Genomic DNA, 23417 nt, shown 5'->3' on the forward strand with positions numbered 1-23417 from the left:
CCTCCTCTGTTCCCCACTGAGCACTGGAGGATGGAACAGTAGCTTTCGTCCTCTCCAGCCATAGCCAACTCCCCCTCACATGCCTCTCAAAGCAGCTCCCATGCGATTAATGCACTCTACTGCACGCCTCATGCACTACTTTTTTTTTAACCTCTTCACACTGAAATGGATGGTATTGCAATACCATGCATTGAGGTTGAACACATTGCCCTTAGGAGGTTCATTTGAGGTGCCAGGAGTCAACATAACGGAGCACTCTCATGGGGACAACCAATGCCAATGCAACTCCAATGTGGGCAACAAATTATGTGCCCCATATAAAAATTGGCTGCCCCCTTTTGCAATTATTTAAGGGAGCACACTGATGGTTACAGCTAATGTAAGCTGGCACTCTGATGTGGACAACTAATTATTGAAAGGGGGGTGTGCATACTGATTGCACCTAGAAGGGCGGTGAGGTGGAGTCCGTGCGCTATGCACTCTCACTCCTAACCCTCACCCTTGCATTGAAAGGAGGGATGAGTAAGTGTTGCCATTCTTAAGTGTTGACATACAGAATGTGTGTTACTGCCAGGATCAGCAAGTGAAAATCCAATTCAAAATCATGCTAAACTCTCAAGCATTTTAAAATAGGAAATACAGGCCCTGAAGTAAATTTTATTTAAAACGAATGCAATAGGCATCAACTGCTCTACATAGAACAGCTTTTCTACTGTACAGGCCCTTGGTGCCCTAGGGCACATCTTGGTGCACTTTTTCCTGACCCTATTCTACACTGCGGCACAGTGTCTGACGAAGGTATTCTTGCCGAAAATGTTCACATGCTTTATGGCCGCATGTTAAGCCACATGTGTTAAAATAAAATAACACTTCTGAACAATTACAAAATATCTTGGTGTGATTTATTACAAGGGACACCAGTTCTGTAATATGGAAGGCTGCAAGGAGAGTTGGACTCCTGCTGCCTTACTGAGATTGCCTTTCACAGTGCAGAGCAAGCTGGGATCGATAGTGCACTGAGCTGATGGGATAAGCAGAATTTGTGCAGCCTGTGGGGGCTATAAGTGCCCACATGCCACTGGTTGAAAGAACAGCAGGAGCGGAGAGAGGGTTGCCTTGTTCAGCCTGCCATCATTCCTGTGCAGCATTCTAGTACTGAAAAGGTAGTAGTGTTAGTGTAGGGTCCTGCTCAAAAGAGTATGCCTTGTCCTGCTGGCAGACTTCATACAAACCGGATTCACAAAAAGTTGGGACACTATACAAATCGTGAATAAAAACTGAATGCAATGATGTGGAGGTGCCAACTTCTAATATTTTATTCAGAATAGAACATAAATCACGGAACAAAAGTTTAAACGGAGAAAATGTACCATTTTAAGGGGAAAATATGTTGAATCAGAATTTCATGGTGTCAACATATCCCCAAAAAGTTGGGACAAGGCCATTTTCACCACTGTGTGGCATCTCCCCTTCTTCTTACAACACTCAACAGACGTCTGGGGACTGAGGAGACCAGTTTCTCAAGTTTAGAAATAGGAATGCTCTCCCATTCTTGTCTAATACAGGCTTCTAACTGTTCAATCGTCTTGGGCCTTCTTTGTTGCACCTTCCTCTTTATGATGCGCCAAATGTTCTCTATAGGTGAAAGATATGGACTGCAGACTGGCCATTTCAGTACCTGGATCCTTCTCCTACGCAGCCATGATGTTGTGATTGATGCAGAATGTGGTCTGGCATTATCTTGTTGAAAAATGCAGGGTCTTCCCTTAAAGAGATGACGTCTGGATGGGAGCATATGTTCTAGAACCTGAATATATTTTTCTGCATTAATGGTGCCTTTCCAGACATGCAAGCTGCCCATGCCACACGCACTCATGCAACCCCATACCATCAGAGATGCAGGCTTCTTAACTGAGCGTTGATAACAACTTGGGTTGTCCTTGTCCTCTTTGGTCCGGATGACATGGCGTCCCAGATTTCCAAAAAGAACTTCGAATCGTGACTCGTCTGACCACAGAACAGTCTTCCATTTTACCACACTCCATTTTAAATGATCCCTGGCCCAGTGAAAACGCCTGAGCTTGTGGATCTTGCTTAGAAATGGCTTCTTCTTTGCCCTGTAGAGTTTCAGCTGGCAACGGCGGATGGCACGGTGGATTGTGTTCACTGACAATGGTTTCTGGAAGTATTCCTGAGCCCATTCTGTGATTTCCTTTACAGTAGCATTCCTGTTTGTGGTGCAGTGTCGTTTAAGGGCCCGGAGATCACGGGCATCCAGTATGGTTTTACGGCCTTGACCCTTACGCACAGAGATTGTTCCAGATTCTCTGAATCTTCGGATGATGATAGATGCAAAGTCTTTGCAATTTTTCACTGGGTAACACCTTTCTGATATTGCTCCACTATCTTTCTGCGCAACATTGTGGGAATTGGTGATTCTCTACCCATCTTGGCTTCTGAGAGACACTGCCGCTCTGAGAAGCTCTTTTTATACCCAATCATGTTGCCAATTGACCTAATTAGTGTTAATTGGTCTTCCAGCTCTTCGTTATGCTCAAATTTACTTATTCCAGGCCCTTATTGCTACTTGTCCCAACTTTTTGGGGATTTGTTGACACCGTGAAAATTTGAATCAACGTATTTTTCCTTTAAAATTATACATTTACTCGGATTAAACGTTTGATCTGTCATCTACGTTCTATTACAAATAAAATATTGACATTTGCCATCTCCACATCATTGCATTCAGTTTTTATTCACAATTTGTTTAGTGTCCCAACTTTTTGGGAATCCGGTTTGTACTACAATGCTTGGATCTTGGATCTGTAATAATACATAGCTCTTTTAGAATAGGACAGTTTTCTCAGATGGGAAGCATGTCCCGTCAACAGGGCTGGCTCCAGGTTCATGTGGGCCTTAGGGCGATAAATCCAAGTGGGCCCCCTTGAGGCTTTTACATTTACATGTCCCCCTGTGGCTCCCTCATGGTATAATGACCCCCAGTGGCCACAATACAGTATAATAACCCTCCAATGTCCCCTCCTACACACAGTATAATGACCCCACAGTGGCCCTCCATTCAGAATAATAACCCCCAGTCACCCCCACACTGGGAGTTATACTGTATAGGGATTATTATACTAAATGGGGGCACTGGGGGTCAATATACTGTGTAAGGGGCCTGCACAATCTAATGATCCCCTAGTGGCCCCCTCACATACCTATCATGGCTGGAGCCCATGGGAGCTGGCGGTCCTGTCATTCACTAACCTCCTCTCCTCTGGCCCGCTGCAGCAGTGAGACACATGTCACAACGTCACCGCTGGGCCGGGCCATGTTTTTCATATTGGTTTTATGTATACAATGTGCAGCACTCCAGGCATGTGTTAATGTATATATTTTATGTCAAAAATGTCATGTGAACCCAGTCCTAGTGTCAGAATAAGCCCCAGTACACAGCGGAGGGGAGGCCACCATGTACTGACAGAGCGCTACCTGGTCCTGGTGGTCAGGGGTGAGGACTGTGTCCCAAGGATCATTTTTCTACTGGGAAATACAAGGCACAGTATAATACACTAGAATAAATAAGATATGAAGAGATTAGCCCTACACCCGAATAATAATACAATTAGGGGGCATTTATTATACAGAAATACGTCTATGTTAGGCGTATTTTTTAAACAAATTGTGGAGCAAAGGTCCTTAGCACCGCAATCTGCATATTTTTCCTGTTCATGCCAGTTCTAATAAAGGTGTTGTGGGCAGGGAAAGGGATGCAGTTATGGCCATCCAGTTATTGGATACCACAGCCATACAGTGATAACACCGCCATAGGGGCACTGTACAGGGTGTGTTAAGAGGGCACAATGCAGGGTATAAATGGACACAGTACAAGGTAAGGGGCACAGTACAGGGTGGGGGGCACAGTCACATGACCCTGTGACATTAGAAGGTTGAGATGCCCCCATAATAACAGGCATAGTAGTGAGACAGGGGCTCGGGGCCCTGGATGCACAGGAAGGGTGGACACAGCAAGTAGGTGGAAGGGGCCCTGAGGGGGATTCATATAAGAAGTAGGGGCAGGAGGTCTGTGCAGGGCAGCAATAGGAGACAGGAAGGTGCAAGCTGCAGTCTCTCTCCTCAGACAGCACGCTGCAGTCTCTCTCCTCAGACAGCACTCTGCAGTCTCTTTCCTCAGACAGCAGTTCTGTGTAGAGGGGGTGTGTCTGAGTCTATCATATCATGCTTAGTAAATCCATGATTTCTACCTCACTGAACTTTATATCAGACCTCAGTTTCCACTCATCTTACCTCACACCACTGCCAAAGTTAATGTAAAATGGCTGCCAAGACCAATGAAAGAAAAATCTTACAGCAGGGAGCATGGAAAGAATATTTAGCCACAGTGACCTCTGTGGTGGGATGACTATTGCACACATAACTTAACGAGAACTTGCAGCAAGTTTGCAAAAGCAAGTTAATCTAGAGACTTGCAAAGCAGACTTGCTGCAAGTTTGCAACATACTTGTGAAGCTTGGCAAGTCTGGCAATAGCTTAGCAAGTCATTTTCAAACTTGAAGCACAATTACTTGCTATCTGGGATTGAAGGCTTTAAAGTGATGAGACTTATCTTCCGGAACTGCAGCCACAGATTGTGAGTGCTTTTTGATGGGATGTCCAGTCCCACAAAAGTAAAAATGGCAATAAGAGAGAAATTCTGCTTCGGCGCAAGTCCACAAATGGAAACAGTCTCACAAGTATGATAGTTCTTCTTTAATGGAAACATCGCGTTTTGGGGAGTGAAACTTCCCCTTCATCAGGTTTCATAGTATTGCAATAAACAGACAAATATTTATAGGTGCAGAATAACAAAAAAGAAAAAAAGACAAAAACGGGTACCTTGGCTCCGCCCCTAGGGGAGGAGCTACCGCAAAACGGCTACCTGGGGCCGCCCCTAGGGGCGGAGCTACTTGCAGGTGTCACTTCAGACATCAGGTAAACTCAATCTAATCAAATCTCAGTTTCGTTTATACAAATCTTACTATGGTGTAATCCCATGTAATTCTGTGTAAGTTCAATAAAAAACGAGTATCATAAACATTTATTTCAAGTAAAGACATTTCTGTGTATTTAACACATATACATCATGTGACTGCAGGAGGTCACATGATCGGACTGCAGACTGGAGACATGCGCATCTGGTGATCAGCTCTCTGTCTCATATGGAAATGCAGGGGGAGAAGGAGAGAGGCCGATCACCATGGGCTCCTGTCTCTGTATGTGTGGATACTTTGCTGTCTGCAGGAGGCCGCCGGCCAGGGGGCGGGTCGGTCTGTGACGTCATGACTATGTGATCGCAACCTTGCAGTCACATGGTCTGTTGCCAGGACAAAGGGAATGCTTTGGTTTCAGGCCACAATTAGGTGATAGAGCTCTGCCCTGATGTATCAAGGGGATTCAATAGACCGGGTTACAGCTCTGTATATTGATTTAGGATAGCTCTGCATATTACATATGCTTGGAGTGCATACTAAAATCATAATTATTATAAATGAGGGGTAAAAAATGAATGAAGGGTAATCACATAATTATCAGATAATCAAAAGATAATTGATAAATAGGGTGTATATAAAATTAATATTTAATATGAATAAAATCCAATATCACTGTTTAAGTAAAAATCAATATAAAGACTACTCATGATTGGTAAGAATATAAAATAGAATTGTTTATAATAAAAATATACAATATAGTGGGAAATATATATAGATATGAAATCAGAGTGATTTCAGATATGCCATTTCCCTAATGCTAGTTATTTTCTTGCATATTAAAAGGTACTCAGAGGGCACATAATATATTATAATATTTTGGTACATTATTTTATTTTTTATTATTCTATATTTTAATATTTTTATTTCTATGGGACATATTGTTTGTTATATATCTAACGTTGGATACTTGGACTTCATAGATTAATTTCAAATGCCTCGTTAAGGCCATAGGGATTGAGGCTGTTTAATTTAAAAATCCAGTACATCTCTTGGCATCTGATGTACTGGATGTCTTTCTGGAGATGGTTTGGGATCTGTTCTATAGGTGTCACAGAGAATCTGACTGCATTACCCTCGTGCTGTTCCGTTGCGTGTCTGGAGACGCTATGTTTCATAAATTTCTTTTTGATATTTGACCTATGCTTATTAAATTTGTTGCGTAGGGTTTGAATGGTGCGGCCTACATATTTTAGATGACATGGACATTCAAGCAGGTATATTATGTGGTTGGAGTTGCAGGTTAGGTGTTCTGAAATCTTAAAGGATTCCCCAGTTGAGCGGCTTTGGAAGGATGACCTCTGGTAGATGCTAGTGCAGCATAAACATCTATGGTGACCACATTTGTAGCTGCCTTGGGGGGGTCCTAGTGTCCTGATCACGGGTGGGATAAGTAATAGATCTTAGTTTACTGGGCGCCAGAATATTTTTTAGGGTTTTTGCTCTTCTGTATGTGAAGCGGGGATTCGCCGGAATGATTTGGCTCAAAATGGGGTCTCTTTTTAGGATGTGCCAGTGTTTCTCCATAGCCGCTTTGATGGCCTTATGGTTCTGATTGTTTGTTGTTATAAAATTGTACCCATAGGGACTGATTTAGGTGTTTCCCTTCTCTTTTTTTGTTGCTGGGGCCAGACATTCTGATTGTGTAAAATCAGCCGCTTTTTGTCTTGCACCCATAATGATGTTTCTTGGGTATCCTTTTTGTTTGAACCTAGATGTTAAGGTATCGCATTTTAGTGTAAAGTCTGTATCTAATGTACAGTTTCGACGGAGGCGCTTGTATTGGCTAAAAGGAACGTTGGCTTTCCATTTTCTGTAATGTGAGCTCCGGAAATCGAGATAGTTATTGCTGTCTACCTTTTTGAAAAATGTACTTGTCCTGATTTCTTTGTTTTGTATAAAAATCTCTAGATCCAAAAAATCAATTTTTTCCGGATCATACGTTCCTGTGAGTGATATGCACCAGTTGTATTGAGGTGGGAAATTAAATGATTTATTGTTGTCTGGTCGCCATCCCAAATGAAAATGAGATCATCAATGTATCTTTTGAAAAAGATATTATCTGTCCAGAATTTAGTTTGGTAAATGAGGGTCTCTTCAAAAGCTCCCATGAACAAGTTAGCATAACTCGGCTCGAAACGCGTCCCCATCGCGGTCCCACTTGTCTGTCTATAGATTTTGTTTTGAATATGTGAAAACATTGTGTTATAAGATGAATTTCATCCCTTTCATGATAAATGATCTCTGTTGTATAGGCATCTCTTGATCATTGTTCAAAAAAGTGGATGCACACTTCAGTCTCAAGTCATGGGATATATTGGTGTAGAGTGCTGACACATCTAGAGTGAGCAGAAGGTAACTCTCTTTCCATTTGATATTTTTTTTGTAGTGTGATTAAGGATGTGGAGTCTATCAGAGGGGACTTTAAATTTAGAACATATTTTTGGAGGTGGATATCAATGTAATGGGAAAGATTCCTAGTAAGGGAGGTGACACCGGAGATGATGGGTCTCCCGGGGGGATTTTTTAGGTCTTTATGGATTTTGGGGAGGTGGTAGAAGGTGGCGAGTGTTGCATCTTACACAAGAATATATTCTTTCTCCTTTTTGTTTAAGATGGTTTCTGCTGATTTGATGAGTTTCCCAAAATCTTCCCTAGCCTGCGTTGATGGGTTCTGTTGAATGGGTAGATAATAGTTTTTATCAAATAGTATATTGAGGGCTTCTTTGATGTATTCCTCTCTGTTTTGGATCACTCCACCTCCTTTGTCTGCATTTTAAATTATAATATTTGTGTTTGACTGTAGACTTTTGAGGGCCGCTATTTCAAAGGGTTTAAGATTGTGTTGTCTCGGATAAGGAAATGAAGTGGTCTCTTTTATAATTTGTCTAAATTCATTGGAGACCAGGGAATAGAATGTGTCTAAGAAGTTGCCCTTATGATGGATTGGATAAAAATTAGAGGGTGATTTTAAACCTAAAGGGATAGCTCTAGGGTCTTCTTTCTCAGATGGAGAAATGGCAGTGAATCCTATGGATAGCATTTTTGCAGAGTTTTCTGTTACTTTAAAATGTTGTTTTAGGGTGAGTTTTTTAATATACCGGTTGAGGTCTAAAAATAGATCAAATTCATTGATTTTACTTCTGGGACAGAAAGATAGGCCTTTGGATAGTACGGCAATGTCTGCTTTTTTCTGAGTGTATGAGAATAGGTTATATATACCACATGATTTTTCTATATCTTCCAGTGCTTGTTCAACTAAATTTATGTTTTTCTTTTTACTTTTGCCTGCTCTACATCCTCTTCTAGTTTTTTTTTCGTTTGGTGGGTTTTCGGACTAGTGGGTAAAAACAATGAGTAATGGTAGTTGTTTTGGGGCTCTTAAGAATGGGATAAACTACCGTGGGATGAACAAGGGGAGGGAGAGCTATAAACGAAAAAGAGGTGGAGGGACCTGCTACAGAATGGTCTGTGGTCAAATTGGAGTTGATGGGGCTATTTGGGGGAGGCATGGGGTGAGTATTGGAAGAACAGTTGGGTGGGTCTGGAGTGGATATTACACAGTCTGGATAGGAAGTATAAGTGGGAGGTGTACAGATATGGACAGTAAGGAGTGAATCAGCTTCCACGTCTGAGGAATTGGAGGGAGTGGAAAGCCTGGGGGTAGTCGGCACTGAGGGGTGGGAGTGGGTGTAAAAATTGGTGTGTGGTAGATTGAGTGGTCCACATGCCGCTCTGACGTTTTCAGGAAAAACAATGGATGGAGAGAGGATGGGTGTTTTGTTTTTGAAGGAAAAGAATGAGTCTGATTTTCTTGGGCTATGTGATGGAGTGAAAAACTCTGAATTTGGTGTATCTGGATAGGAAATTGGGGTAGAACCTTTGATGTGGGTCTCATTGTTTATGGGGGTCTATGATTTTTCTGATGTGGTGGGTCTTGTTTTGAAGTGTGTGCTCTGTCCCACTGATGGATGGCAGGGGTCTTGTAGCTGCTGATGTCCTTTGTGGGGGTCTGGGTTGGGTCTGTGTGTTCTGGTGGATGGGCTTGTTTCTATTGAAGTAGAGGTTCTGTGGTTTCCAGTGTTGTGAATGTTTGTGATTTTGTGTTAGTCTAGATGGTGGTTTGGCGGTAGTAGTTTGGGTCTGCTCATGATTAAAGTCTCCCCTGTTAGTGTCACATTTTCTAAGTGACCCTCTGCCTAAATCCGTAGAGAAGAGCACAATTTGAAGGTATGTTGCAGCCCTCAATCAGAATTTTGTGGAAAAAGGTATATAGCAATAGCACCCCTCAACCACCATTTAGTGGAAGAAGATATATGACACCCCTCAATCAGTATTTGGTGGAAACAGGTATATAGCACACCTCAATCAGGATTTGGCAGAAACGGGTATATGTCACCCCCTTAATCAGTATTTTGTGGAAGTAGGTGTAGCACAGCCCTCAATCAATATTTAGAGGAAGAAGGTATATAGCACCCCTCAATCAGTATTTGGCAAAAACTGATATATAAAATCCCTCAATCAGTATTTTGTGGAAGCAGGTGTATTGCGGCCCTCAATCAGTATTTTGTGGAAGAAGGTATATAGCACACATCAATCAGTATTTGGCAGAAACTGGCATATTGCACAGAACAATCTGTATTTGGCGGAAACAAATATATAGCACCCATCAATTAGTATTTTATGGAAGCAGGCGTATCACAGCCCTTAATCAGTATTTGGTGGGAGAAGGTATATAGCAATAGCACCCCTCAATCAGGACTTTTTTGGAAGAAGGTATATAGCACCCCTCAATCAGTATCTGGCAGAAACTTGTATATAGCATCCCTCAATCAGTAATTTGTGGAAACAGGTATATAGCACCCCTCAGTCAGTATTTGGCGGAAACAGATATATATCACCCCTCAATCAGTATTTGGCGGAAACAGTTCGATGTAACACCTCAATAACTATTTTGTGGAAAAAGGTATGTAGCACTCCTCGATCAGATTTTGTCGGAAACTGGTATATAGAACCCCTTATTCAGTATTTGGTGGAAACAGGTATATAGCAACCCTCAATCAGGATTTTGTGGAAGAAGGTATATAGCACCCCTCAATCAGTATTTGGCGGAAATAGGTATATGGCTTTCCTCAATCAGTATTTTGTGGAAGCAGTTGTATCGTAGCCCTCTATCAGTATTTGGTGGAAGACGTTACAGTATATAGCAATAGCACACCTCAATCAGTATTTAGTGGAAGAAGGTATATGGCACCCCTCAATCAGTATTTTGTGGATCAGGTGTATTGAAGACCTCAATCAATATTTGGAGGAAGAAGGTATATGGCAATAGCACACCTCAATCAGTATTTAGTGGAAGAAGGTATATGGCACCCCTCAATCAGTATTTGAAGGAAACAGGCATATAGCACACCTCAATCAGCATTTGGGGGGAAAAAGATATATGGCATCCCTCGATCTGTATTTTGTGGAAGCAGGTTTATGGCAGCCAACAATTTGTATTTGGTGTTAGAAAGTATATATCAATAGCACCCCTCAATCAGTATTAGGTGGAAGAAGGTATATCACACCCCTCAATCAGTATTTGGCAGAAACAGGCATATAGCACCCCTCAATCAGCATTTGGAGTAAAGAGGTATATAACATCCCTCAATCAGTATTTTGTGGAAGCAGGAGTATCACAGTTCTCAATCAGTATTTGGTGGAATAATGAATATAGCAATAGCACCCCTCAATCAGTATTTTGCGGAAATGGGTATATAGCACCCCTCAATCAGAATTTGGTGGAAACAGGTGTATAGCACCCTTCAATCAGTTTTTTTGTGGAAGCAGCTGTATCACAGCCCTCAATCTGTATTTTGTGGAAGAAGGTATAATGCAATAGCGCCCCTCAATCAGTATTTTATGGAAGAATGTTTATGGCACCCCCCAATCAGTATTTGGCGGAAACAGGTATATAATGCCCCTCAATCAGTATTTGGCGGAGTTAAGTATAGGGCACCTCTCAATCAGTATTTTGTGGAAGCAGGAGTATCACAGCCCTCAATCAGTATTTGATGGAATAAGGTACAGTGGATATAAAAAGTCTGCACACCCCTGTTAAAATGTCAGGTTTCTGTGCTGTAACAAAATTAATGTGACCTATAAATGGTACCACTCAATTGAAAAACAAACTGAAATCTTTTAGGTGGAGGGAAGAAAACAAAAATAATGTGGTTGCGTAAGTGTGCACACCCGTTTATAACTGGGGATGAAGCTGTGTTCAGAATTAATCAATCACATTCAGAATTATGTTAAATAGGAGTCAGCATACACCTTCCATCATTTAAAGTGCCTCTGATTAACCCCAAATAAAGTTCAGCTGCTCACCTGGTCTTTCCTGAAATTTTCTTACTCACATCCTACAGCAAAAGCCATAGTCCACAGAGACCTTTCAAAGCATCAGAGGGATCTCATTGTTAAAAGTTATCAGTCAGGAGAAGGGTACAAAAGAATTTCCAAGGCATTAGATATACCAAGGAACACAGTGAAGACAGTCATCATCAAGTGGAGAAAATATGGCACAACAGTGACATTACCAAGAACTTTGATGAAAAGACGAGAAGAAACTTGGTCTGAGAGGCTACCAAGAAGTCTACAGCAACATTAAAGGAGCTGCAGTAATATCTGGCAAGTACTGGCTGTGTGGTACATGTGACAACAATCTCCCGTATTCTTCATATGTCTGGGCTATGGGGTAGAGTGGCAAGCTGAAAGCCTTTTCCTACGAAGAAAAATATCCAAGCCAGGCTACATTTTTCAAAAACACATCTGAAGTCTCCCAAAAGCATGTAGAAAAAGGTGTTATGGTCTGATGAAACCAAGGTTCAACTTTTTGCCCATAATTCCAAAAGATATGTTTGGCGAAAAAACAACACTGCACATCAAAAGAACTCCATACCCAAAGTGAAGCATTGTGGTGGCAGCATCATGCTTTGGGGCTGTTTTTCTTCAGCTGGAACTAATATAGATTTAGTGGCTGTTACTGAGACATGGTTCAATGGGAGTAATGACTATGATAAAACAATACCAGGGTTCTCTCTATATAGGAAAGACAATGAAGGCAAGAAAGGGGGAGGGGTGGCCCTGTATGTGAAAGATAGCATAAAATCAATTGAGAGTCAGTTGGGGTTACGTTGCAGCTTGATAATCATAAGGTAACTTTTGTAGGTCTGATAAATGATACACCTGGCCAAGCCAAGTCAAATAATTAGATGATCTACTAGTTGAGGAAATAGCTAAAATGACATTGAAATGGGAAGTTATCATTATGGGAGACTTTAATCTTCCTGATGTAAACTGGAAAACCAAAATAGCTAGTTCTGCCAGGAGTACAGATATTCTAAATTCCCTACTAGGATTATCTCTACAGCAAGTAGTTGAGGAGCCAACCCGGAAGGAGGCCATTTTAGATTTAGTATTTACAAATAGGAATTTGGTATCTGATATTACCGTAGGGGAAAGCTTGGGATCTAGTGATCACCAGTCAGTGTGGTTTACTATAAGTACAGTGACTGAGTCACACCACACAAAAACAAAAGTTTTAGATTTTAGAAAAACTGACTTTTCTAAAATTAGTGGTATACGAGTCCCTATCAGATTGGATCAGTTTCAATGGAGTCCAAGAGAAATGGGACTACTTAAAAGTGGCACTGTTGAAAGCAACGGATAATTGCATTAGGCTTGTCAGTAAAATAAAAAAAAAGGAAGAGACCACTGTGGTACTCAGCAGAAGTGGCCAAAATCATTAAAAACAAAAAGATAGCATTTAGTTATAAAAAAAAATAAAAAATGAGGATGACAGGAAAATTTATAAGATTAGGCAAAGAGATGCCAAGCAAGTTTCTAAAGCACAGGCAGAAGAGAAATTTGCTCAGTCAGTGAAGAAAGGTGATAAGGCATTCTTCAGATACATAAAAGAAAAAAGGAAGGAATTACCAAATTAAAACAAAAGATGGAAGTTATATGGAAGAAGATAAAAAACTAGCTGACTGTCTCAGTAAATTCTTCTGTTCAGATTTTACAAAGGGAAATGAAGAAAAAGGACCTCAGTTAGGGAGTAAGTGTCACTACCAGAGCTTTGAGACGTTCTCACAGCTCTGTTTCTCCACCCCTGTGATGATGTCACTACTAGAGCTTGGAGGAGTTCCCTCTGCCCTGTTTCTCCGCCCCTGTGATGAGGTCTTTACTTTCTGTTTCCATCCTCCCAGCTGTCCCTCCTGTGTTTGATTTTGCTGCCTTTAAATCAGCCCTCCTCCTTTGTAGAGGTGCGGATTATACTTTTCATTTGAGCTGTATCTCTTGCTTGAGTATCTTCACCTGTGTGATATCTTTTTACTGGATCTGTGTTCTGCTGAAGCAAGTACTTCGGATATTGTTTGCTGACTTTGGATCTGTTTTCACTGCAGCTGCAGCTCCTTCAGTTAAGTGTTCAGACATTGTGTGTTTCTGTTTCTTTGCTGACTGGATCCGAGGCGACCCCGGTTCTGTCCATATACTGAGCAGGGCACCGGTGGCCATGCCCCTTCCACTATTGTCGGGGTTTCAGTGGTCATCAGCCTTAGGTACGCGGGCATGTCTCGATCCACCATCCGGATCCGGACATGTGCTTAGCAGCTTAGGGAGAGCTTTTAGGGTCTGACAGGGGTCACCCTTTATCCTCCCTAGTTTGGGTCCGGTCAGTTGCTATTCACTGTGTAGGCTCTTGTTGCTCACTTACAGCCGTGACAGTAAGACTAATGAATCTTTTGATGTGTCTGTCTTTACAGAGAAAGAGGTTCTAAGTCAGCTGTCTAAAATTAATACAAATAAGTCACAGGGGCCTGATGGGATACACCCAAAGCTATCAAAAGAGCTTAGCGGTGAAGTAGCAAAACCATTAACAGATTTATTTAACTAATCACTGGTAACAGGATTCATCCCAAAAGATTGGAAATTAGCAAATGTGCCCATTCACAAGAAAGGAAGGTAGTAGGGAGGAATCTGGCAACTATAGGCCAGTAAGCCTAACATCAATAGTAGGGAAATTAATGGAAACAATACTTAAGGAGAGGATTGTGGAACATCTAAAATCCCATGGATTGAAAGATGAAAAACAGCATGGGTTTACTTCAAGGAGATCATGTCAAACTAATCTTATTGATTTTTTTGATTGTGTGACTAAAATAATAGATAGTGGATGTGCAGTAGACATCACTTATCTAGACTTGAGTAAGGCTTTTGATACTGTCCCACATAGAAGGCTTATCAATAAATTGCAGTCTTTGAGCTTGAACTCCCATATTGTTGAATGGATTAGGCAGTGGCTGAGGGACCGAAATCAGAGGGTTGTAGTCAATGGAGTATATTCAGACCATGGTCTTGTTACCAGTAGGGTACCTCGGGGATCTGTTCTGGGACCCATATTGTTTAATATCTTTATCAGCGAAATTGCAGAAGGCCTCAATGGTAAGGTGTGTCTTTTTGCTGATGACACAAAGATTTGTAACAGGGTTGATGTTCCTGGAGAGATACACCAAATGGAAAAGGATTTAGAAAAACTAGAGGAATAGTCAAAAATCTGGCAACTAAAATTTAATGTTGATAAGTGCAAGATAATGCACCTTGGGGGTAAAAACCCAAGAGCAGACTATAAAATCAGTGATACAGTCATAACCTCATTATCTGAGGAAAGGTATTTAGGGGGTCATTATTTCAGAAGACTTAAAGGTAGGCAGATAATGTCATAGAGCAGCAGGAAATGCTAGCAGAATGCTTCAGTGTATAGGGAGAGGCATGAACTGTAGAAAGAGGGATTTGCTCATGCCACTCTACAAAGCACTACTGAGACCTCATTTGGAGTATTGTGTTAGTACTGGAGACCATATCTCCAGAAGGATATTGATACTTTGGAGAGAGTTCAGAGAAAAGCTATTAAACTGGTACATGGTTTGCAGGATAAAACTTACCAGGAAAGATTAAAGGACCTTAACATGTATAGCTTGAAAGAAAGACAAGACAGAGGGGATATGATAGAAACGTTTAAATACATAAAGGGAATCAACAAGGTAAAAGAGGAGAAAATATTTAAAAGAAGAAAAAACTGCTACAAGAGGACATAGTTTTAAATTTGAGGGGCAAAGGTTTAAAAGTAATATCAGGAAGTATTACTTTACTGAGAGAGTAGTGGATGCATGGAATAGCCTTCCTGCAGAAGTGGTAGCTGCAAATACAGCGAAGGAGTTTAAAGGGAACCTGTCAAGGGCAACATAAATAAGTGACTGACTTTCTTTAATTGACCCAGTCAATCTGCCAACATCTTGTATTGAAAAGCCCCAGCTGATAATGATGAGTCCTGAATATTCATGAGCTCCTGACTCTCCCCGCCCACCTGCTGCTGAATGACAGTTCTTTTTTCCATATGAATACGCAGCAGGTGGGCAAGGGGAGTGGCTATAGCTCTGAATTAAATATACGCTGGACTCAATGACATCCCGCTGGACTCAAATCAGCTCATTAGCATGCGGCATGTGGCATCTTTGTGTGTATATTATGAGATAACCATCTGTCACACCAGTAAGTAAATACATATAAGGTACTTTTTAGTAGTTAATAATTGTAATTAGTTAGATTATAATCAAATATCCACATGACAGATTCCCTTTAAGCATGCATGGGATAGGCGTAAGGCCATCCCTCATATAAGATAGGGCAAGGGGCTAGTCATAGTATTCAGTATATTAGGCAGACTAGATGAGCCAAATGGTTCTTATCTGCCGACACATTCTATGTTTCAATGTTAGTTAAGCTAGAGGGAATTATGAACAGTTCCAAATACCAGTCAATATTGGCACAAAACCTTCAGGCTTCTGCTAAAAAGTCGAACATGAAGAGGAGCTTCATCTTTTAGCATGACAACGACCCAAAACATACATCCAAATCAACAAAGGAGTGGCTTCACCAGAAGATGAGTAACATTTTGGAATGGCCCAGCCAGAGCCCAGACCTGAATCTGATTGAAAATCTGTGGGGTGAACTGAAGAGGGCTGTGCACAGAAGATGCACTCGCAATCTGAAAGATTTGTAATGTTTTTGCAAAGAAGAGTGGGCAAATCTTGCCAAGTCAAAATGTGCAATGCTGATAGACTCATACCCAAAAAGAATGAGTGCTGTAATAAAATCAAAATGTGCTTCAATAAAGTATTAGTTTAAGGATGTGCACACTTATACAACCATATTATTTTATTTTTATACTTTTTCTTCCCTCTACCTAAAAGATTTCAGTTAGTTTTTCAATTTAGTTTATAGGTCACATTAAAGGTGGAAAAAGTTCTGAAATTATTTATCGTTGTCTCATTTATTTTTACATCACAGAAACCAGACATTTTAACAGGGGTGTGTGGACTTTTTATATCCTCTGTATAGAGCAATAGCACCCCTCAATCAGTATTTTGTGGATGAACGTATATGGCACCCCTCAATCAGTATTTTTCAGAAACAGGCATATAGCTCCCCTCAATCAGTATTTGCTGGAAACAGGTATATAGCACCCCTCAATAAATATTTTGTTGAAGAAGGTATATAGCACCCCTCAATCAGTATTTTGTGGAGGCAGGTGTATTGCAGCCCTCAATCAGTATTTGATGGAAGAAGCTATATAGCAATAGCACCCCTCAATCAGTATTAAGTGGAAGAAGGTATATGGCACCCCTTAATCAGTATTTTGTGGAAGCAAGTGTATTGCAGCCCTCGATTAGTAGTTGGTGGAAGAAGGTATATAACAAGTGCAGGATTTGCTCCCCTGTATATATGCACGACTGCATGTGGGTTTGAGCACCTCCTGCTAATGCTACCCTGTCTTTTTAGTTTGTATATATAGATTCCTGGAGGTGTATAAACTCCAATTTAAATGTTCCTGTTTTCCATCTACAGGCCACATTTAGGTGCTCCTGTGAGGCCTGGGCCATATCAGCCAGTCTTGAGTGGGACTCACAGACTCCTCTTTTCTCCCATTGCAAGCATGGCTACATGCTGGAGGTAACTGGTGAGCTGTTTGTGAGTCGGCCTCATGCTCCTGTAATTTGCCCACTGGCTCCTGGTATTGCCCATACGGCTCAGGTAGGAGAGTGTTAGGTCCCGGGCTACTTGAGAAACCTTGATGTGGTGCCCGGGGCTTAGACATGTTCTACACCGTAGGACATGTTGACTAATCTCTCAATTTTAAAATCAGCTGGAGGGTTTAGTGAGACTGCAGAGTGCACCTGTCTTTGTTATTGTTTTGTTATATTGTTATATTGATTATGACATCCACACTTGTAACCTCTCAACCAGTATTTTGTGGAAGAAGGTATATAGCACCCATTGATCAGTATTTGGCCAAAACTGGTATATAGCTCCCCTCAATCAGTATTTGGTGGAAACAGGTATATAGCACCACTCAATCAGTATTTTGTGGAAGCAGGTGTATCGCAGCCCTCAATCAGTATTTGGTGGAAGAAGTTATATAGCAATAGCACCCCTCAATCAGTATTTAGTGGAAGAAGGTATATGGCATCCCTTAATCAGTATTTTGTGGAAGCAAGTATATTGCAGCCCTCAATTAGTATTTGGTGGAAGAAGGTATATAACAAAAGCACCCCTCAATCAGTATTTAGTGGAAGAAGGTATAGGGCACCCCTCAATCAGTATTTGATGGAAACAGGCATATAGCATCCCTAAATCAGCATTATAAAAAATAATTAACTTGATCTGGGAGGACGAGGTCCATATGGAGAAGGAGGTTGAGGAGGCAGAGGATGTGGCGGTGTAGTTTGAAGTGGTGGAGGAGGAGGTAGCCCACACTGGTTTTTGTTTTTACACTTTATTTAAAATTTTTAAAATTTGGGTACACCCCAAAACATTGGGATATATAACCTGTGATAACCCCCTCCAGCCGTGCTAAACAAACATTCAGACAATACACTGGCTGCAGGGCACATTCAATTCGTATATGGGCAAGCTCAGGCCATTTGCCCAATTTGGAGACCCAGAAGTTGCAGAGGGCAGACCCATAAACTTTCAATGTTATTTTCTGCGCCTACCATGTTGATCACGACTAGTGGCGAATCAGGGTTCCACGCCGGAGCGTGAGAAAGGGATAGCACATTAAAGTGAGATCAATGGATGAAATGCAATTGTGATCAAGCGGAAATGTGGAAGAAGTTATTAAAACTGAAGAATCGAAGGAAAGGAGGGGGCGCGCGGCAATTACCCACTCCCGTCTTGGGGTGGTAGTGACGATAAATAACAATGCAGGACTCTAAAGATGCCCTGTTATTGGAATAATTAATAAAAAATATAGGGAATGTCACTGGGGTATTTAGGATTTGGAAACGTTAGACAGGCCCTGCTGCCGCTTTGTTGACTCTATTTAACTTCTGCCTGATCGCACGTCACCATGACGTTATTTTCTGAGCCTACCATGTTAATCACAGTTATCGGCAAATCAGGGTTCCACGCCGGAGAGGGAGCGTGAGAAAGAGAGACCACATCCAAGGGAAGTTAGTTTTTTTAAAATTAAATATGATTGAGTGGAAAAGTTGGACAAATTATTGAAGCGTAAATGTGGGACAAGTTGTTAAAGTTTAAGCATTGAATGAAAGGAGGGGGCGCGCATCAATTAAATAAAATAAAAAAATGTAATTCCCTGTCATCTATGCAGAGCAGGGGTTTAATCACGCCAAAAATAGTCAAAATGTCACCCAAGAATGTAACAGACAAATTGGTGAAATTTGTTTGGCTGTCTACTAGGTACAGCAGGGGTATATCACACCAAAAATGTGTAAATTTCATCCAAATATGTAACAGACAAATTAATGAAATGACATAGATTTATGAGGTGGAGGTCCATATGGAGTAGCAGTTTGAGTAGGCGGTGGACTAGCGGTGTAGGTGGAAGTGGCGGTGGAGGAGGATGAGATAGCCAACACTGGTTTTTGGTTGAAATTTTTATTATTATTTTTTATTAGGGTACACTCCAAAAGAATGGGAAATATCCAAAATACAACAATGAGCAATTGCGCTGTAGTATAGCAATGGCTGGTATACATGTCTATTCCGCACAAGGTACGGACAAGTCCTGTGGGATCCATGCCTGGTTCATTTTAATAAACATGAGCTTGTCTACATTGGCTGTGGACAGGCGGGTGCGCTTGTCTGTGATAACGCCCCTTGCTGTGCTAAACACACGTACAGACAATTCACTGGCTGCAGGGCAGGCCAGCACCTCCAATGCAAGCTCAGGCCATGTGCCCAATTTGGAAACCCAGAAGTTGAAGGGGGCACACCCGTCATTCAGTAAGGCCTCTTTCACACGGGCGTCATGTTTTTTGCCCGGATAAGAGGCGGGTGCGTTGCGGGAAAATGCGCGATTTTTCCGCGCGAGTGCAAAACATTGTCATGCGTTTTGCACTTGCGTGAGAAAAATCGCGCATGTTTGGTACCCAGACCCGAACTTCTTCACAGAAGTTCGGGCTTGGGATTGATGTTCTGAAGATTGTATTATTTTCCCTTATAACATGGTTATAAGGGAAAATAATAGCATTCTGACTACAGAATGCATAGTATAATAGTGCTGGAAGGGTTAAAAATAATAAAAAAGTTAACTCACCTTCTCCTCTTGTTCGCGCAGATTCCACTCTGTTCTTTAGCTGTGGACTGAATGACCTGAGGTGACGTCAGATCACATGCTCCAATCACATGGTCCATCACCATGGTGATGGAGCATGTGATCTGACGTCATCAAAGGTCCTTTAGCCCACAGATAAAGAACAGACCGGCATCTGCGCTAACAAGAGGAGAAGGTGAGTTAACTTTTTTATTATTTTTAACCCCTCCAGCGCTATTGTACTATGCATTCTGTATTCAGAATGCTATTATTTTCCCTTATAACCATGTTATAAGGGAAAATAATACAGTGAATAGACTGTCACCTAGAACCCATGCGTGAAAATCACACCGCATCCGCACTTGCTTGCGGATGCATGCGATTTTCACGCAACCCCATTCATTTCTATAGGGCCTGCGTTACGTGAAAAACGCACAAAGAGGAGCATGCTGCGATTTTCACGCAACGCACAAGTGATGCGTGAAAATCACCGCTCGTGTGCACAGCCCCATAGAAATGAATGGGTCAGGATTCAGTGCGGGTGCAATGCGTTCACCGCACGCATCGCACCCGCACGGAAAACTCGCCCGTGTGAAAGGGGCCTAAGTGTAGGCGTGTGCACACATACTGCTCCACCATTTTGCTGAAATGCTGCCTCCTGCTTAGATGTTCCATATCAGCTGGTGGTGCTGGTTGTTGTGGCGTGCTGACAAAGCTTTTACATATTTCTGCCATGCTAACCCTGCTGTAACAGGGCGCCAAAGGCACACTCGGTCTCCCATCAGGCGCAGACCTGCTGCTTAGCTTCAGGAGCGAGGATCTGTGTTCGGCCTCGTTCCCAGGGCGGCTTTGCTAGCTGGGAGGCTCCCTGCTCTTAGGTCTGCCTTGAGTGCTGAGCTGATCACTGTCTGTCGGTCATGTGACGCTGGCCACGTCACATGACCCTCACTCCCCACTATAAATACAGGCAACCTGCTGGCTACAGGTTGCCTGTGATTTTGGTCCCTTATTTTTATTAAGCTTACCTTTGGATTTGACCCTTGATCTGCTTCCTGACACCTCCTCTGCCTGCTTCCGGAACCTTGACCCTACCTCTCTGATTTTGACCTCGGCTTGCTTTTGGATTTTGTCTTTGCCTCTTCTCTTGTACTGACGTGACATTCCGGATTTTGACCTCGGCCCGCTCTCGGATCTGTCTCTGTCTCCTCCCTAGTACTGACGTGACCTCCTAGTTGACCCACCTCGCCTTTCTGTTTTTGGTGGTACCTTGCTTGTTCCACCTCTCTGTCCGCTCGAGTGCTACCTCTCATTGGCTGTCCGCTTCCCTGCTGTCCTCTAGCTCTCTGCTTGCACTTACTCAGGTCAGGGACTGTCACCCAGTTGCACCCCGTCTCCTAGGGTGGGGATGCAAGTAGGCAGGGACAGGGGACCGGGTGGCAGCTCAGGGGGTGCACCTCGCTCTCTCTTTATACCCGTGACGCTACCCTGTGACAGAATCACAGGCCTTAATTTAGTATGGACCCTCTACAGAGCCTCACCAAACATGTGCAGGGTCCTGTTTAAATAGTACAGGAACTTGGGGAGAGACTACAGGTTCAGGAGACCATCTGAACTCCCCCCATCGTTCAGGTTGAACCACACATTAAATTACCCGATCGTTTTTTGGGTGACCGCCAAAGTTTTTTTAGATTTCAAGGAAAGCTGTGAACTTTATTTTCGACTACGTCCTCACTCCTCTGGTCCTGATCCACAGAGGGTTGGTATTATCTCCCTGCTTCAAGGGGACCCCCAGGAATGGGCCTTTTCTTTGCCTCCAGATTCCCCTTGTCTTAATTCTGTGGACCTCTTTTTCCAGGCGTTAGGGGTTCTTTATGATGAGCCAGACCGAGCCTCTGTGGCAGAATCCAATCTTAAGGCTCTCACTCAGGGGAATCATCCCATGGAGGATTATTGTACGCAGTTCTGCAAGTGGTGCTTTCCCTTGGGGCGCCCTGTTGCACCCCGTCACCTAGGGCCGGTGGTGCAAGGAGGCAGGGACAGGGGACCGGGTGGCAGCTCAGGGGGTGCACCTCCGCTCTATCTTTATACCCGTAATGCTACCCCGTGACACCTGTCTTCTTAGGTGCTGGTGGTGCCCCAGCTGCGTTGGTGACTTCTTCTCCTCCTCTGCCTTCGCCTTGTGATTCCACTGTGCCCCCGCTATCAGGTGGGAATACCACCAGCAGCGCGTCTTCCAGCGTGCGCTTGTAGTTGTGCATCTTACGAACACGCTCCAGTGACGGTACTTTGTCCTTGTAACGGGGATCCAGCAGCGTGGCCACCCAGTAACCGGCACAAGTTTGAATGTGGTCAACTCGGCGGTCATTGCGGAGACACTGCAGCATGTAATCGCTTATATGTGCCAGGCTGTCCAGAAACAACTAAAAGCTGTCCTCTGTGGGAGGTGTATCGTCTCTGTTCTCTGTATCAACCCCAGCCACTCACCAGTGATGGCCATGAGCTGGTTTGGGTGCCACCCTGCTGTGAACACGGTTCCTCCTCCTTCATCTACTCCTCCTTATCCTCCACCTCCTCATCCTCCAGAACTGTGCCCTGGCTGGACAATTGTCTACGTGGCGTTTGTGCATGCAGGAACCTCCCCTAGAGCCACTTTTGAATGACTGTCCGGAAACCCTATGAAATGATCACTCTTCCTCCTCCTCCTGTGCCACATCCTCTTCCATCATCACCAGCAGTGTTTTTTCAAGGAGGCATAGAAGTGGTATAGTAAGGCTGAGAACGGCGTTATCGGCACTGGCCATGTTGGTGGAGTACTCAAAACAGGGCAACAAGGAACACAGGTCTTGCATGGAGGCCCAGTCATTGGTGGTGAAGTGGTGCTGTTCCGCACGGCGCATATGAGGCGGTGAGCGGGAAGGCCGAAGTTACGCTGCAGCATTTACAGACAAACTGAAGCACCCTACAATCCTCGGTGGTGGAAGGACATGCAGCAAACTGCTATCCGCCTCAGGCCCAGCCGCCACTGCATTTACCCAGTGTGCTGTTATGGAGATATGACGTCCCTGACCGTGCTTACTGGTCCACGTATGCACGCCTGGAAAAGTAGTGGCAGCTGGGAACGACGTACTGTGGGACAGCCACCACCATAAGGCATTTTAAAGGACAGTCATTTTGAAATGCTGGCATTTAGGGCCAGGGATCGGGGGTGGGTAGGGGGATACTTCCTCTTCCTCTCCAGTGTTTTGGAGATGAAGAGCTGAACCCTTCCATGTGACATTGTGGATATTCTTGGTGACCCAGGTGGTGGTGTTGCTGGCAAATCCTGTTTGCTGGGTGGCAGATGGCACTGTCACTCCAGAGGTGGGTGAAGAGGCCAAGACTGCAGCAGAAGAGGAAGCAGGAGGAGCCAGACACCTTTCTTTGTTTTTGAGGTGTCTACTCCACTGCAGCTCGTGCTTTGCACTTAGATGCCTGGTCATGCAGATTGTGCTTGGGTTGAGAACGTTTATGCCTCGCTTCAGGCTCTGTTTTTACAGCGTGCAAACCACTTGTGTCTTGTTGTCAGCACAATGTCTGAAGAACTGCCATGCCAGGGAGCTGGCTTTGGTGTGTTGGGTCCCTTGCTGCAGTGGGCAGTAGTAGGCGCACTGTCTAGGGGACAGCAGCTCCACTTTTGCACCCTGCTCCCTCTTCTGCTGTGCTGG

Source organism: Bufo gargarizans, chromosome 2 (genome assembly GCF_014858855.1).
Source record: "Bufo gargarizans isolate SCDJY-AF-19 chromosome 2, ASM1485885v1, whole genome shotgun sequence".
Taxonomy (NCBI): Eukaryota; Metazoa; Chordata; class Amphibia; order Anura; family Bufonidae; genus Bufo; species Bufo gargarizans.